Source organism: Panthera pardus, unplaced genomic scaffold (assembly GCF_024362965.1).
Source record: "Panthera pardus isolate Hobbes unplaced genomic scaffold, ASM2436296v1 HiC_scaffold_15, whole genome shotgun sequence".
Classification (NCBI taxonomy): domain Eukaryota; kingdom Metazoa; phylum Chordata; class Mammalia; order Carnivora; family Felidae; genus Panthera; species Panthera pardus.
Window position 1 is genome coordinate 70,525,496 of NW_026526710.1, and position 17,669 is coordinate 70,543,164.

Here is a 17,669-nt window from a genome sequence, read left to right on the forward strand (position 1 = left end):
TGACCTGAGCTGAAGTCAGATGCTTAACTGACTGCGCCACCCCGGCACCCCAAGCAGGAATTTTTAATTTTCATGAAGTCCAGCTTACCGACTGTTTCTTTCATGGATTGTGTCTTTGGTGTTGTCTCCAAAAAGGCATCACCACACCCAAGATTGTCCAGGTTTTCTCCTTTGTTATCTTTTAGTTTTATAGCTTTGCTTTTTATATCTAGATCTCTGATCCATTTTGCAGAGGCCAGATTCATTTTTTTTTTTTTTTTGCGTGTGGATGTCCAGATGTTCCAACCTATTTGTTGAACAGACTATCTTAGCTCCATTGTATCACCTGACTATATTTATGGGGGTCATTTGTGAGCTGTCTATTCTGTTCCACTGATCTATTTGTCATTCTTTCACTGGCTGGGCTACTGTCGCTTTATAGTAAGTCTTGAGTGTCAGTCAGTTCTCCAACTTTGTTCTCCTTCATAATGGTCTTGGTATTCTGCCTCCCCATATAAACTTTAGAATCAGTTTGTTTATATCCATAAAATAAGTTGCTGGGATATAGCAACTGGATCTATGTATCAAGCTGGGAAGAACTGACATCTTGACAGTATTGAGTCCTCCTATCCATGAACATGGAATATCTGTCCATTTATTCAGTTCTTTGGGTTTGTTCATCAGAGTTTGTGCTTTTTCTCATGGATCTGTGTGTGTGTGTGTGTGTGTGTGTGTGTGTATACACACATATATAATTTTTTTTTAATTTATACCTAAGTATTTCATTTTTTTGGATGCTAATGTAAATGGTATTATGCTCTTAATTTCAAATTCCACTTATTCATTGTTGGTATATGGGAAAGCAATTAACTTTTGCATGTTAATCTGCATCCTGCAACCTTATTCTAATTGCTTATTAGTTCTAGGAGTTTTTGTTTGGGGGGCTTGTTTTTTGGTTTCAGTTCTTTGGGATTTTCTACATAGATGAACATGTTATCTGTAAACAAAGTTTTATGTCTTCCTTCTCAATCTGTATACCTTTTACTTCCTTTTCTTGCCTTATTGCATTAGCAAGGACTTCCAGTACAATGTTGAAAGGGAGTGGTGAGGGGCCTCTGGGTGGCTCAGTCAGTTAAGCATCCAACTTTGGTTCAGGTGATGATCTCACAGTTCATGAGTTTGAGCCCCACATTGGGCTCTCTGCTGTCAGTGTGGAGCCCACTTCGATCCTCTATCCCCACCCCTGCCCCCACCCCTCTCTCAAAAATGGATAAACATGAAAAGAGAGAGAGGGGGGTGGGTGAGAGGAACCACTTGTCCTGTTTCTTGCCTTGTACCTGATCTTAGTGGGAAAGCTTCAAGTTTCCTACCACTGAGTGTGTTGTTAGCTTTAATCTATTCTTTCATTTGTCAAGGATTTCTTTTTATAAGTGATGTGGGTTGGGATTTATTTTTTTTCCTCAAATGGATAACTACTTAATCCAACACTAGTTGCTGAACAATTCATCCCTTTCTTAGGATTTGAAATACAGTATTTTATCATGTATTAAACTCACTTATATACTTGGGTCTGTTTCTGAACTGCATTCTGTTCTATTGATCTATTAATTCCCATGTCAACATCACACTATTTAAATTATTTAATGTCTTGAGGTCTGGTGAAGCATGTTTTACCTCTTCATCTTTTGGTTGTGAATTTTCTTAGCCTTTCTCGCACTTTTATTCTTCCATAGAAATTATGGAGTCAGCTTGAATTTATATATCATTTTGACCTTTTTGATTTTATAGGGCATAGAGTTCACTTAGCCAGATTTTTGTTTATATTTTCATTAAGAAAAGTTTTAGCTTTGGTCTGCCTATTTTTTTGCTAACGGTTGTTATTCCTAAGTACTTGTGTCATTGTGAATTTTTTTTCTGTTGCATTTTCTAATAGGGCCTTTCTGGTGTAAAGAAAAGCTATAGCTTTTAAAAATGTTTTATTATAGGGGCGCCTGGGTGGCTCAGTCATTTAAGTATCCAACTCTTTGATTTCAGTTCAGGATATGGTCTTGTGGTTCATGGGATCGAGCCCCATGTCAGGCTCTATGCTGACAATGTGGAGCCTGCTTGGGATTCTCTCTCTCCGTCTCTGTCCCTGCCCCTCCTTCACAAACTCTCTCTCTTAAAATAAATAAACATTTTTAAAAATGAAAATGAAAATAAAATGTATTATTATAAAATAAAACATATACACAGGGAGTGCATGAAAAATAAATAGGTTGCTTAATGAATTATTGTAAAGCAAATTGAATACTGCCAGCTCTCCAGAAGTCCTCCATATTCCCTTTCCTTGTCAAAAACCTATCCCTCAATCGTAAAATTTAAGTAGTAACCTGCCTTTTATGGTAATTGTCTCTTGGCTTTGTTGTATAGTTCTTAACACTCATGTATGTATCCCTAACTAGTTTTGCCAGGTTTTTAAATTTCATTATCAATAAACTCACTCAGTATGTGTATCTTTATGCCTGGCTTCTTTTATTCAACATTCTTTTCACTTTGTTACATGTAGCAGGAGGAGGAGGAGTTCTTTCTTTTTCATAACTGTATAGTATTCCATTAAATTAATATGCCATAATTTATCCATTCTCCTGTTGGTGGGCACTTGGACCGTTTCTACTTTTAGAACAAACAGCTGCTCTGAACTTTTCCAGCCATGTATCCTAATGTACATGGCATATATTTCTGTAGGGTTTTCTTCATTTGGGTTCTCCCAAAAGCAGACTCTGAAACAAGGATTCCAGTACAGGTCATTTATTTGAATGAGGATCCCAAAAAGCACTGGTAGAGGAGTGGAGAAGTAAGACCAAGAAGGGAAGAAACACAGCAAGTGGTGTTGTATCAAGGACGTTCCCACAGTAGGCAACCAGGGCTCAATCCTACTGAGTAATTCTCTGTGTGTCCATAGAAAACACGCCTCAGAATCCTTCCACCTGGAAAACAAGGGTGTTGGGGTATTGATCTGGCAGATCTCATCATTCGCTGATTGGGAGAAGCTTGGGGGAGGGGGACATCAATTCCCCAGCCTTTCTGGCATGACCTGTGTAGGGACATAGCAGTGTCTGGCAACCAGAGAAAGCCATCTGACAAAGCGATAAAGTTGCTGGCGGCTGGGGGTTGGGCATGCACGACAATGGTGACAGCCAATGGGGTGTACTAGCACATGAGAGCGTCTGCAACAAGGCAGTCTATCTAGGAGCAGAATTTCTGGGTCATAGGGCATGCACGTAGTCAGCTTTATCAGATACTGCCAAATAGTTTCCCAAACGGTTGTACCAATTGACACTCCCCCAACAGCATAGGAGAGTTCTCCTATCCCTGCCAGCACTTGGTATGGAGAGACTTTGACAATTAAGCCATTTTGGTGAGTGTGTAACATTGTTTTTAATTTGTAATTTCTAGATTGCTAATAATTGTGTCTTTCTAAATATTGTTTACGTTTATTTTTGAGAAAGAGAGAGAGAGAGAGAGAGACTGCACGCACTCACAAGTGAGAGGGGGAGGGGCAAAGAGAGAGAATCCCAAGTAGGCTCCATGCTGTCAGCACAGAACCCGATACGGGGCTCAAACCCATGAACCATGAGATCATGACCTGAGCTGAAATCAAGAGTCAGACGCTTAACCAACCGAGCCACCTAGGCACCCCTAATGGTGCCTTTTGATATAATTACTGGAAATTTGGATTTCTTCTTCTGTGAGTGCCTGTTCAAGTCTTCGCCTGTTTTTGTATTGGGATGTCTGACTTTTTCTTACGGATTTCTAAGAGATTTTATGTATTCTGGATTCACACCCTTTGTCTATCATATATGTTGCAAATGTCCATGGCTCTCCTTTTACTCTCCCTTTCTCCCTTTTTTCCTTTTACCCTCTTATTTGTGTCTTCTGATATACAGAAATCCTTAATTTCAATATGCTTCTATTTGTAAATGTTTTTTCTTTGAGTCTTAAATCTTTCACGTGATTGTAAAGATACAACCCTATACTACTTTTATAAACTTTACTGGTTTGCCGTTAACATGAAGGTCTATGTCGACCATGCAGAACTTATTTTGTGTGTACAACAGGAAGGTAGAGGTTAAGAATTAAGCCCTGCCCCAATGCCTATCCAGTTACCCCAGCTCCATTATTAGAAAGAACACACTGTCTTCATGTTCTCCAGTGCCACTGTCATTAAATGACACTTGTCATTAAATCAAGTGTCATTAGATCTTGTTACTAAATCAAATGTCCATGTGTGTGTGGATCTGTTTGGGGGCTTTCTGTTCTGTTCCACTCATCTAGTTCTATACCCTTATCCCAGTACTACACCATGGTAGTCGTACTAAAGGTCTTGATGGCCGATGCAGCGAGTCTTCCTCTTTCTTTTTATGAAGAATAGCTTGACTATTCTTTGATTTTTTTGCATTCTCATAAAGGTTTTAGAACCAGCTTGTCAAATCCCCCCAAAATTGGAAAGGCAAGAAAGAAGAAAAGGAGGGATGGAGAGAAATCTGCTGGGATTTTCATTAGAGATTTGATTGGGTCTATACATCAACATGGAGAGAATTGAACTCTTAATCATACTGAATCTTCCAATCCCTTTATTTAGATATTCTTTAATTTCTCTAACAAAGTGTATAGTTTTCTCTGTCAAAATATTGCATACCTATTTTTAAATTTATTTCTACATGCTTGATGTTTTGATCCTACTATATAAGTGGTGTCCTTTTCCTTTTCTGTTTGTTGTGTGATATCGGATTTTTGTCTACTGATAATTCTATTAATTCTAATAGTTTTATCTGTTTATTATCTTGGATTTTCTATGTGTACACAATCAATATTGATTTTTACATGTTCATCTTGTACCTGAGCACCTTCCTGAATTTTCTTATTGGTTCTAGTAATTTGAGTATTGAGGTTTTTGGGTTTTCTAGGTTAAAAAAATCATATTAACTCATAATTATGAGTGTTCTGTTTCTGCCTGGAGAAGCAGTACAGGGTAGCTGTTGGGTACAAGGAGTTTGGAAGCAGACCACCTGAGTTTGCATCCCAGTCCCATTAACTCACTAGGTAACCTTAAGTAATTTGCTCACTCCTCTGTGACTCAGTATCATTATCATTAATCATCAACTCTTGGGTTGATTGTAAAAATCAAGTGAGTTAATACCTAGCAAATAATGTCTATCAAATAATGAGCACTCAGATTATGTAGACTTCTGTCATTTTACCAGTTTCATTGCTTTCTAAATTTTCACTTATTTGTTTTTTTCTTATTTTTATTGCATTGACAACTTTGCCAACATAATATTGAAGAGTAGTGGTGCCTTCATGCCTCTCCTGAAACCGAACACTTTGGAATATTTCCTTCTTTTTCTTGTTGTTGTAGGCATAATTGTTTTCTTTTTCATCTGTTTCACATACATGAAATCATCTTTACTTGGATTTACGAATCTGATGTTTCATTCTGGAAGAGGGAGATACTTTCCCAGAGGATTTTTTTTTTTTCCCAACCGTATACTTCACATAATGATGTGAAACATTAGTAATGGAATTATTTGTTTTTAAACATCACTGAGATCCTGTTGCAAAAGGATCTACCTTTTAAAACTTAAAAACTGTCCTACCTTCTTACAGAGTCACTGCCGTAGCCTTTCCAAAGAGGTGATGTTTGTTAATATACCGTCCTTTGGATACTCCTTTGGATGTTCGGGATGGGTTCGGGGTATTCACAGCCACTTGGGGCTGTTGACCAGTTCTTTTCTAGGACAATATAACATTCTTGACCTTATGTGTTGGGTTATTTTTCTTTTCATAAAGAGTCTATAGATAACGCTTTTCTGAGTCGTCATGTAGCCAAGAACGCCTCCCTGTAGGAAAGACCCCCTGAACTGCAGAAATTCTAGCATTACAGCCGTTGTGCCCATTTTGCCCTTTATTTCCTCCAATGCTGTGTATTTTTCTCCTGCAAGTTTCTATCTCCTCTCGTCTTACTGTTTTTTATTACACACTATTACTTAGGGAGTTCTGTTTTCTTAATCATTTTCCATTCCTGTTTCATAGAAGCCATCTCCTTGGGCATTGTCTTGAGAGATACCACCTGATTCTCTAAAATATTCTTGAAGTTTCTGTAAGATGTTTTCAGAAGAATTTCCTCTGATTCATTCTCAGATGAGAAAACCCCGATCAGGCCTGATGCGGTCGACAAAAAAGGTGTGTGTTTTCCTTACCACTCATTTCTGGGTGTCGGTGCATTCACCCTCTCGGCCCTGCTCTGAGTTGCCAATCGATGCATCTAACCCAGCTCCTACTATCGAACCAGCTTTCTTTTAGTTTGGCCCTGCTGGACCGGCAGAGACTCGTGGCCCACACGCACCCCCGGGGCTGCATGCGGACAAGCTGGTCAAAGGGGGTAGACGCATCAGTCCCCACACACTGCGCACCGAAGCCTCCCTTTGCCCCGCGTTCACCTAGAGCACTTTTTGGAAACTGAGCCTTCCACGCTGTGGTCTACCACTGCTGGTGTTCCTCTTCCACCCCCCAGCCCTCAATTTTTTTTTTCCTCGCTATTTTCTGAGAGCTGCAGTTCTGCATTAGTAAGTAGGTAGGTGTGGCAAGCACACTGACCGTCTCAACAGAGACCTACCAAGACAAGGGACGGTTGCTTACAGCCATCTTGCCGTCCTCTTGCTGAGCAGCTGGAGGACTCAGGTGCTATTTTTTCAATTCGGATACTATTTTTCAACCTAGTTCCATTGGCCTTGTGTTTGAGGGGCAAGTGCCTCAGAAATTGCCCTCACACAGGTTGACCGAAGTCCTAGCTTTCAGTTTGGTTGAGTTTTATCTTCTAGGTTTTTGAGATGATTTTAAGTGGGAAGTTAGGAAAGGCTACGCTGCCTCTCTTCACCATTTTAAGCCAGACATTTGCATCCAGAATTAAATACTTGTTTTAGCAATTCACGACTTCCTGGATAGCTTGCAGGACAAGCAGCTATGCCACAGAATGAAAGATCTTTCTTTGGGCGCCTGGGTGGCTCAGTCGTTAGGCATCTGACTTCGGCTCAGGTCACGGTCTCATGGTTCGTGAGTTCAAGCCTCACTTTGGGTGAGCTCGCGCCCTGCTTCGCGTGAGCTCGAGCCCCGCTTTGGGTGAGCCCTGCTTCTCTCTCTCTCCCTCCCTCTCCCTCTCTCTGCCCCTCGCTCACTTATGCCCTGTCTCAAAAAAAAAAAAAAAGTCTTTGCCAGACTTCAGTATAGGCAGAATTAAGAACCAGAAATTGTCATTTCAAAGGCTGAATGCCCCCCAAAAGACTTATTCTAATAGGAAGATAGGAAGTAAAAGCCCCCTGGACTAGGAGTGAGGGCATCTGGGTTCTCAGGGCTCTGTAACAGACTAGCTGTGATCAGTCGTGGGCTACTCGTGGCACCTCTAAACGCCTCAGACTCCTATACCCAAAATGAAGGACTGGAGCAAATGGTCTCTAATGTCCTGCCATTCTGAGACTCGGGGATTTTACCAGCTGTCCTGGAACATCTGCTGTTTAGCAACCTGTCCCTCCTGCGGTCAGAGCTTCTGCTGAAAGGGAAGCAGAGACTGAAGGCACATCCGCACTGGGTGTGCAAAGCTCCAGCCATGGGCAGAACCTGCTGGGGGTTGTGGGGGGGGGGGGGGCAGCAGGAGGAGCGCTGGACAGCATGTGGTGCTGAGGTCTGTGCCCTCTTTTGGAAGATTCACCCTCTGGGGCCACCTGGGCCTTTTTCTGGCTCTGCCTCTACTTAGAGTTGTCAGGCATCCAAGGGTCTTCATTTCCCAAGTCCCCTTCAGTGACTTTGTATTGGCGGTAAAAATAAAGACGGGAAATAAAATTTGTTTTCTGCAGAGAATGTCTGTGAGGCACGGGAACCGAGAATAGTGGCTGGCTGGCTGCCTTTTATTTGACAGTAAATGGACATCCGGGAGTTGCTGTAAGGTTTCTCAGGACCAGCCTGCTTGGAATCCCCTCCCCGCCCCCAACACTCCAGCAAAGGCAGGGGCAGGACACAGGAGGAGCAGAGATTTATCAGCCATCAGACGGGAAGAGGGTACTGCAGGGTTACCTGGATGGCCCAGAGTTTGCCCCATGTCGGAAGGGAAGGCTGAGGTGTGGCTCAGGCGCTCAAGGGAGACCCCAAGCCTCCTGGGGCTGCTGGCACCTCTGCACTTTGGACATGACCCCCTTCCAGCATCTCCAGAATGAGGGGTATATGCGTGTGCATGGCCCGTGCTTTCTCGAACCTTCTCCCTCCTCTCTCTCTCTCTTTCTCTCTCCCTCTCCCCTTTCCCTCCTGCTTCCCCAGCCCCCAGCTCAGTTTTGCTCTAATAAGCCAGGCAGCAGCTCTGTCACTGTGTAAGCTCTTCACCCCGGAGTGCCTGGCTGTCCGGGATGACTTGGCAAATGGTTTAGAGGTCTCTCTCGCCAGGGCTTTGCACTCACAGAAGGGAATGAAGGAAGGATGAAACCCAACAACCAAGATTGCCTCCAAGTCCATCTATGCGGTGCGCCCTCCCTGTCTCTGCTCTTGGCCTCTCCCATGGATGTGGGTCTGGATGTCACTGGCCCCACTGCCAGAGTGCATTGGCCTCTGTTCCGTGAGGGAAGCCAGCTCCCAACCTGGAGACAAAGCCATTAAGTGTCCCGTCTTATTCAGGCCAGAGACATTTGCAGAAACCAGAGTGAAGTGAGGGTTTGGCTCTCAGGGGCCAAGTTCACTGCACTGGCTCCCTAGTAATCTGGCCTTTGATAAGAAGGTAAGGAATCAGAGAGAAGCAGGGAAAACTGCCAAGCGTTTAAGTGCAAACTATTCATACCTTCCAAATTTTATTTATTTTTATTTTTTAATGTTTATTTTTGAGAGAGAGAGAGAGAGAGAGAGAGCAAGTGGGGGAGGGGCAGAGAGAGAGGGAGACACAGAATCCGAAGCAGGCTCCGGGCTCTAAGCTGTCAGCACAAAGCCTGACGTGGGGCTCGAATCCACAGACTGCGAGATCATGACCTGAGCCAAAGTCGGATGCTTAACCGAGCCACCCAGGTGCCCCTACAGCTTCCAAATCTCAGGCAGCACAAGGCAATTCAATAATGATTTGAAAAGATCGAGTCCCTTGCAGCACCTCCCCCTTCATCAAACCCTCCCACATCCCAGGTGGGTGATCAGTGCCCGTCAGGCCTGGCCCTCAGGGCTTAGAGCTGGAGCCCTACGTCTTGTGTCAGACCCCCCAGCACCATGTTCCTGTAGCAGTGTGCCAGCACATAATTCCTGTGCTGCCCGAGGAGCCTGCACTGGCTAAGACTTATCAGCATTGATGGCTTCCTAGCATTAAATATGTACCATCAGAGTATGCAACTCCTCTATTCTTGCTTCCCTATTTGAATGCAGGGGATCTTGTTATTGTTTTAAAAGCTCGTGAATATGCAGCTTCGTTCCTGAGGAAGGGCAGCCTCCCAGGACACCATCCCCTCTTCCATGGGCTTGCTTTTGTGTCACCCACCAGAGGGCCGCCTCTTCAGAGCAGGAAACAGAGGGACTTTATTTCGCTTCTCCTTATTTCAACACCCCACAGGTTTCTCTGACTGACCTACCTATTTCACTTAACATAGTAGTACTCTCTAGCAACATCTAGGTCTTGGCAAATGGCAAGTTTTCATTCTTTTTTAGGACTAATATTTCATCGTATATATGTGTATGCACACACGCACGTATCTTCTTTATCCATTCATCAGCCAGTGGACAGTTGGGCTCTTTCCATAATTTGGCCATTGTACATAATTCTGCTATAAACATCAGGGGGCATTTATCCCTTTGAATTGGTATTTTTGTGGTCTTTGGGCAAATACCTCCCAGTGTAGGGTAGTTCTGTTTTTAACTTTTTGAAGAACCTACTGTTCTCCAGAGTGGCTGTACCAGTTTGCACTCCCACAAACAGTGCCAAGAGGGTTCCCCTTTCTCCATATCCTCGCCAACCTTGTTGTTTCTTGTGTTGTTGATTTCAGCCATTCTGCCAGGTGTGAGGTGGTCTCTCATCGCAGTTGGCACGAGATTTGCATTTCCCTGACGATCAGTGATGTTGAGCATCTTTTTGTGTGTCCGATTTTACTTGTACGTGGAATTTAAGAAATAAAACAAATGAGCAAAGGGACAAGGCGGCGGGGGGGGGGGGGCAAACCAAGAAACAGACTCTTAACTAGAGAACTGATGGTCACCAGAGGGCAGGTGGGAGGGAGATGAGTTAAATAAGTGATGGGGATCAAGGAGTGCACTTATGATGAGCACAGGTGCAGTATGGAAGTGGTGAATCACTATATTGTACCCCTGAAACTAATATTACACGGTACGTTAACTAGAATTCAAATAAAACTTTAAAAACAACCCTCGGTTTCTCAGAACTAGGTTGGAGCTATAAATACGAACTTTTGTAATTGGTTTTTCCCACACAACCCAGTTGATCTTGCCGGCACAGTGCTCTAGCCCTGGTGTGTGTGCCCTCCGTGCGGGAGAGGGGCCACACTCCCACTTTGCACGAGCCCTTGGAAGAGGGCAGCTTCGGGCTCTCCGACTGAAAGATGCAGCACTTCTGCTCAGCATATTTTCCAAACCGGTATACTTGGAGGTGAAGTGACCGCTGACAAATGCACACACCCACCCCCCCATGACTTCCTCCCCACCCCCACCCCACCCTGTGCCTTGGCAAGATCACACTGAACTATTGAGGGAAAGTATTTACTGAATGCAAGAATATGGCGCTTCTGCATTATTTATTAGGGGCTAACAATACCCATCATATGTAGAATGTATTTGGACATAAATTAGTGATGTTAGGAAGCACCAGTGGTCCCAAACCTATTAGGATCTCTGACACATATATGAAAACACATCACAGTCTTACCTTTTCTACAAGGCTGGGAATTGGCTGTGAGACAACCTCACAGTGAAAACAAATCTCTTTAACCTTTTATTTGCCATTAGCCCCCTGAGCAGTTCATCTACCATTGAGTAAATCTTGGAAAACCATCTCAAATTATGAATTCCTAACCTTACCTTCTAACATACCTTTTCTCTTCTTTCTCTATGAAAGTAGAAAGAATATTTACATTTGTTAAGCACCTACTATGTGCCAAGTGTCACAGCTAGCATCTTGGTGTCTGGAGAGATGGGCATTGGGATCCCCATTTTATAGATTAGGTTACTGAGACTCAAGGTCATGCAGCTGATAACCAGGTCTGTTTCAAGCTGACTCTTCTTCTTATCCTACAGTTGACTTTCCCTGGGCAGGAAGGCAAAGGTTTTTCTTGGCTTCTATATCTGTCACCACAGTAATGCTATGTAGCACAGAACCACAAAACCAGTGGCATAAAGCCATAAACATTTATTTTTGCTCAGGAGTCTGTGGGTCCACTGAGCAATTCTGCTGCTCCAAGCCACGCTTGGGTGGTCTCAGCTGGGCTCACTCATGCACCTGCCGTCAGCTGCTGGGGCCACCAGGGTCGGTTGACCCAGGCTTGCCTGGGCCGTCACATGACAGCCAGGCAGAGTTCCAAGAACGTGAACAAAGCACATGGCTTCTTGAGGCCTGGGCTCAGAACTGCCACATTCGTTTGGCTGAAGCAAATCATCCGGCCAGCCCAGATTCCCAGGAAAGGCAGGCAAACACGATCTCGTGCTGGGAGGAGCTACAGAGTCACGTTGCAGTGGGTATAGATATTGGGAAGGGAAGAATTGGGGCCAATTTTGCAATTAGTCTGCCTCAGTTCCCACTGTGGGGCTGCTCTGCCCCCTCGGGGGCACCTGCTTCCCGTAAGCCTCCACTCCCCCCTCAAAGCCTGCTCTAGGAGCCTCTCCTCGTTCACACTAAGGGGCAGGACGACAGTGCTGTGGAGAATTTAAAATGACTCCCTTCCCAAGAGGAAGGAGGGCAGTCAGTCTGGCAGGGGTTAAGTCTTCAACTCATCTGATTAAGCTAAAGCAGGCGCCCTGGCATCGGCCAGCATGCAGAGGGGATTCTGGGGGAGTGGGGACAGAACTTCCAGAGCTCTTGGAAACCACATAGCTAGATCCTTCTCCACCTATGCCTCAGATTGTTGCTTCTTGCAGATTCCCCTTCGGAATCTGCTCCCCCTTGCCCAGCCCCAAGCATCGCGTTTTGCTGGTGGAGCCAGCATGCCCCTCCTCTCCAGGAACTGAGCAGTTCACCTTCCCACCAGCCTCTGCAAGGACCTCTCTGGCCCACGTGCTTGTGGTTTCCAGCAAGGTTGGAAGGACAAATCCATTTCCACAGGGCTCCAGGGCCAGCCGGGCCCACATAGGAAGTGATGGTCGATGGTGGGCAGGTGCTCAGTGGACGGAGGCGGGGAAAGTAAGTGCTGGAGCAGAGGTGGCAGGCACAGCTGGGTTCCAGGAGGACAGGGACGGGCCAGGCCAGGAAGCTCATGAGGAAGAAACGACACTTTCAGAGGAAACTGGAGAGGCAGGAGTTTAAAAATCCTTGTCTCTGAAAGAGCAGAGATAAGAGGAAGAAGCCAGGCACAACCTGGAGACCAAATCAGGCCACACTTGCTCTGCTAACTCACACTCAATGCCTTCCACCAGCAGATAACTCATGAGCGCCCCCTGGGACCCTCGAGAAGTGGTCCCAGAGGCCAAACTCTGAAGCTTCTAGTCTGGGAGGGAAGAGAAGCTCCTGATTCCACTTTTCACTAGGTATGTGGTGTCAATAGCCCCCAAAGAGGCACCTGCCCAATTTGGGACTTTCCAGGCAGAACGGATTGTGTGTATTAACACAATTGTGTATATTAAGCTTGCAAAAGTTCCGTAATTCTTCTGACCACCAGAGGGGAGATGGACAGATGAGGTCACTGAGAAAGACCGCATTTGCCTTTGGTTTGGGAAAATAAGTGGCGGAGGGAGAGGCCCGTGAAGGTTAATCCACAGCAAAGGGGGGAAGGCCCTAGGCAGCCACGTCCGGTCCAGTGAGCACCAGGAAAGGGAGGCACAGGGAGGCCCGGGGACCACACAGCCAGGGGATGGCAGGGCTGGGCTTTGTACTTAGGTCAGCACGAACTGCCAAGCCCTCATCCGTCTCTGTCTCCTCCCCCTGTCGGCTGCTCAAGAAAAATAAAACTGTGTCTCAAGTCTTGGGAGTGTAACTCATTTCCGTGAGACATTTTCCTTTCCTGTCCATTGAGGCTGGTATACAGGAGCCCAAAGAACCTCCCGGCACAAATTCTGTAGCAAACTGTCAGGCTGAATTCCGCAAAGAAGAGTGTTCCGGCCCAACAGAAGGGGTTGCTTAATAGGGGCCTGAATTCACAGGCCAACCCCCCCCCCTCCCCCCACCCAGGGTGAGAACTTTCAGCTCCAGAGCAGGGGTGGCCGAAGAGTCTGATCTGGAATTGGGTTCCTCTTCCTTCACAGCTTCCCCGGGGACCAGGCGGGCTGGGAAGGGGTCTCTGGGCCCACGTCGTAGCTCCAGTGCTTAGTTATGTCACCCTGAGCAAGTCCCCGAACCTTCACCAACTGTTAGATGAGAAGCCGCACCCCCACCCCACGTTCCTCTCAAAGACGTTGTGCAAAGGAAGTTCTGATGGGGGTTCAGCTTTTAGCTCCAGCTCCCCACGTGGACGTCGACAGCCCCGGGCCAGACAAGAGCCCTCACGTTCCGCAGCTCAGTGATGAAGCGCCACCTGTGGCGGAAGATGTGCAGGTGCCATGAACAGCTGCCACCACGGCACCTGTGGGACCCGGTGTCACGATGGAGTGTGGTTCCAGGACGACTGTGGCCTGTGTCTGCCTCACAGAATCGAGTTCCTCCCCCGCCCCCCGACTCTCCACGCGTAAGCGCACACACGCACACACACACGCACACGCAGCTGAGGTCACTCACCTGGGACACCGGGCTCTGCCACGAAAGAATGAAAGGGAAAACGAGCAGGCGGCAAGTGTCAGGCAGCCCTGGGCCTGCCCCTACTTTGCTTCTCCCCAACACTCGGTCTTCCCTCCCCACAGAGGCCCTGGCTTCCCACAACCCTTTATCTCTCAGCGTGCAGATACCAAGAGACCTTTGTCACAGGAAGGAAAATCAGTGGTGGGTGCAAACCAACTTTTCTGTCGGGAGAAACTGCGTGGTCACTGACCTTTGTGGCACCAGGGCCCCTCCTCCACCAGGAGGAAAAGGAAAGCACAGATGATTCAGGGCTGTTCTTGGCCTCTTTAATCTTTCTTTAAATGTATTTTGAGAGAGAGAGAGCGGGCATGCGCACGCGCGCGAGAAAGCAAGCACGTGGGGGAGGAGCCGAGAGAAGGAGAAAGAATCCCAAGCAGGCCCCGTGCTGTCAGCACAGAGCCCAGCACAGGGCTCAAACCCACCAACCATGAGATCATGACCTGAACCCAAATCAAGAGTCACAACACTTGACCAACTGAGCCACCCAGGTGCCCCTTGGCTTCCTTAATCTTCTCTAATCCCTGGTATTGACCCTCACCTTGTCTCACCTCCCTCTGAACACCCTCCTGATGTGAATCACCTCTGGCTTTGTCACCTTGCTGCGTGCCCTGACCACACACGATGGTGCCCGTGTGACCAACCCCTGGCGTGCCCTCCACCCCCGCCTCTGCTTTTCTCCTAGAGGAGGGAGAAGCACCAGACCCAAGTGGTCGGCAGGAGCCTGGGCTAACCTCAGACCTTCCAGAAATATGAGACTCAACCCGCCCTCACCGCTGATGAACACCTGCTGTTGGGTTTCTGACACATTCCTGGGTCATAGGGACCTACGTGGCTTGTTCCTAGCTGTTTAGAAATGGGTATTTGACCACAGTGTAATATGTTCACACCAAAGCCATTCACACTCGACTTGTGCCTGTGGGGATAGCTGGCTTCGCACCTCATACCAGCTTCCAGGCATCATTTGGGCTTAGATTTTCAAAACAGGTGTTCTCCCTCTTGTTTTTAGTTCCCTTCAGCTGCAGATCAACTGCTTTTTGTAAGAATCGTGGGGTGAGTGCTGTTAGTGGTGTTTTTGTTATTTCCGTAACTGTCGGGGGTGGAAAGCAAACCTACCTCTTGGAACCGTGAAGAGGTAAAAAACTTACGGCACCAAAACAGAAGTGTGGGGTGCCAGCTGCCAGGTGTAAAGACTCTGAGCTGGTTATGTGCCTACTGCCTCGGTATTTGGGGCTCTTGGACTTGCTGTACCTTTGCAGACTGCAGGCTGCATCTTTGCGTTGGTTGGTGTGAACCCGGTGGATTTAGAAAGCCGCTGGAAAGGGACACACAGGATCTGTCCATCTGTTCTTTCTCTACGTTTGCTGAACGGTTGTGCCTTGAACATCTTTCTCTTAAAGTGGGGGCGGGGGGTGCACACACGCACGTGTGCATCTAACAGAATATAATCGTTCAGGCCAACGTGGACCTGCACCAACGGTCTAAACACCCTATTAAAAGTACAAATAAAATGGGGCGCCTGGGTGGCTCAGTCGGTTAAGCGTCCGACTTCAGCTCAGGTCATGATCTCGTGGTCCGTGAGTTCGAACCCCACGTCGGGCTCTGGGCTGATGGCTCAGAGCCTGGAGCCTGCTTCCGACTCTGTGTCTCCCTCTCTCTCTGCCCCTCCCCTGTTCATGCTCTGTCTCTCTCTGTCTCAAAAATAAACGTTAAAAAAAAAATTTTTTTTTAAGTACAAATAAAGCATTATCCGAAGAATAATCAATATCGGCAGGAAAATTGAGGGATGTACGGTTAATCCAAAGGAGCATGGATCGGCAAAGGACCTCGGCCAGTGTTTGTAAAGGGTATTTGCCCAGGTTTTGTTATCAGGAGATTACCATGCAGCACCATTTACTCAGCATCCTCCAGATGAAGGCTGGGCGCCAGGGGTCCCAGGAGGCGGGGCCAGGGACAACAGTCTGGGATCTGAAGTGACAGTGTTGTCAAGCATGCTGGCTCCCCGTGTCACGGAGGGGTCCAAGGAGGTTTATAAAAGCACAGATTCCAGTACCCTGCCCCACACAGTGAAAATCAGAATCTCTGGGGGTGGGGCCCCAGAGACTGCCCTACAAACAGATCCCCCTCTTATGGGCCAGTGTCACGGATGCTGTTTCGGTAGAGGAGAGAGACGGAGAGCCGGAAGACAGGATTCTTACCCTGGGTTTGGAGCAGACTTGGAATGGTACCTACCCCAAGCCTATCGCTCACCCCCTCTAGGCCTCAATTTATTTCATTTTAAAATGAAAATAGAGGCGCCTGGGTGGCTCAGTCGGTTAAGCGTCTGACTTCGGCTCAGGTCATGATCTCGCGGTCCGTGAGTTTGAGCCCCATGTCGGGCTCTGTGCTGACAGCTCAGAGCCTGGAGCCTGTTTCAGATTCTGTGTCTCCCTCTCTCTCTGACCCTCCCCTGTTCATGCTCTCTGTCTCAAAAAATAAATAAATGCTAAAAAAATTAAAATGAAAATAATTCTGCCAGTTTACTTGCCTCAGGATTCCTGAGGGGGGGGTGGGAAGGGAGCCCTTGTACATGCTCTCCTGGGCCTCTGCAGAGGTCAGCGTCGCTATATCCACTGGATGAGGAACGTGGGCTCTGATAGGTGAAGCAGTCTTCTGAGGTCCCAAGTCCCTGTAGGTGAAGAAGCCCGGCTTTGAATCCAGGTATGTCTGGTTCCAGACCTTTCCTTCCCATCAAGGTGCTCCTCTAGATTTCAGAGATCAGGCGTATGCTTAGCAGTGGGCTGAGGCATGTGAACCAGCAGCATTTGCCTGGGAGCTCATTAAAAATGCAGGTTCTCAGGCCCCACCCCAGGCTGACTGCACCAGAATGTGCATTTTAGCAAGCTCTCCAGTGATTCCTGGGCACCTTAAGGTTGAGAAGCACTGTTGAGGAAGACTTGAGATTGGACAAGAGAGAGTAAGTCTGAAGATCACGGTATGGTAAACAAAAATGCTCACAGGGATGAGCAAGGAGGCCGCCTTTACTGGGAGGCTCCCGTGAGGAGTGAACAGGCGTAGACCATTTTAGCCTTTCTGTCTGAGCTTCTGTTGCCAGGGAAGTACGCCTTATCTAAGAAAGTCTGGGCCTCCAGGAGAATGGGTTTTAAGATGGACACAAATTGTTTTTATAGGTGTGTGTATATTTAATTTTCAAAGATAACAGGATTACTTATATTTTAAAAAAGAAAGACGAAAAAATCAGGAAGAAAGCGTTTAGCGAAATGTCATCACTTTTCATGCATTTCAGAAGTGACTCCTTTATAGCAGATAGTACCCACCAGGGAGGATGGTCAGTTGCGGGGCGGGGGGGGGGGGGGGCGCGGGGAGGGTGTGCTCAGGGTCCTGAAGATCTTCTCTATGCATGCTGGTCCTCAGGCTAAATCCTAAGACCCATCAGTTTGAAGGAGGGTCCCCTGATACTCACACTGTAGCAGCTCCCCAGCACAAGATGCTCCCTGCAGAAGGCAATGCCCTGACCCAGGGCTCAGCAGCGAAACTGGCAAACCTGGGCTTTGAGGAATGTGGGAAAACCTCCATGCAGCCTCCCAAGCTGCTAGCTTTGGGGGAGTGTCAGTCCAGTACTCAGAAATTCTCAACCTGGGCCAGATCTCACGTTTCAATTCCTGATTTGTATTCACTGTGTTGTTTAACCCTTACAAGTCACTTT

At 46.8% G+C, this 17,669-nt stretch overlaps 1 protein-coding gene across 2 annotated transcripts in view; it reads left to right on the forward strand.

Moving 5' to 3' along the window:
* The window catches only part of ONECUT2 (one cut homeobox 2), a 57,994-nt gene that overhangs the window by 27,093 nt on the left and 13,232 nt on the right, over positions 1 to 17,669 (forward strand). The gene's annotated exons all lie outside the window — the stretch shown is intronic.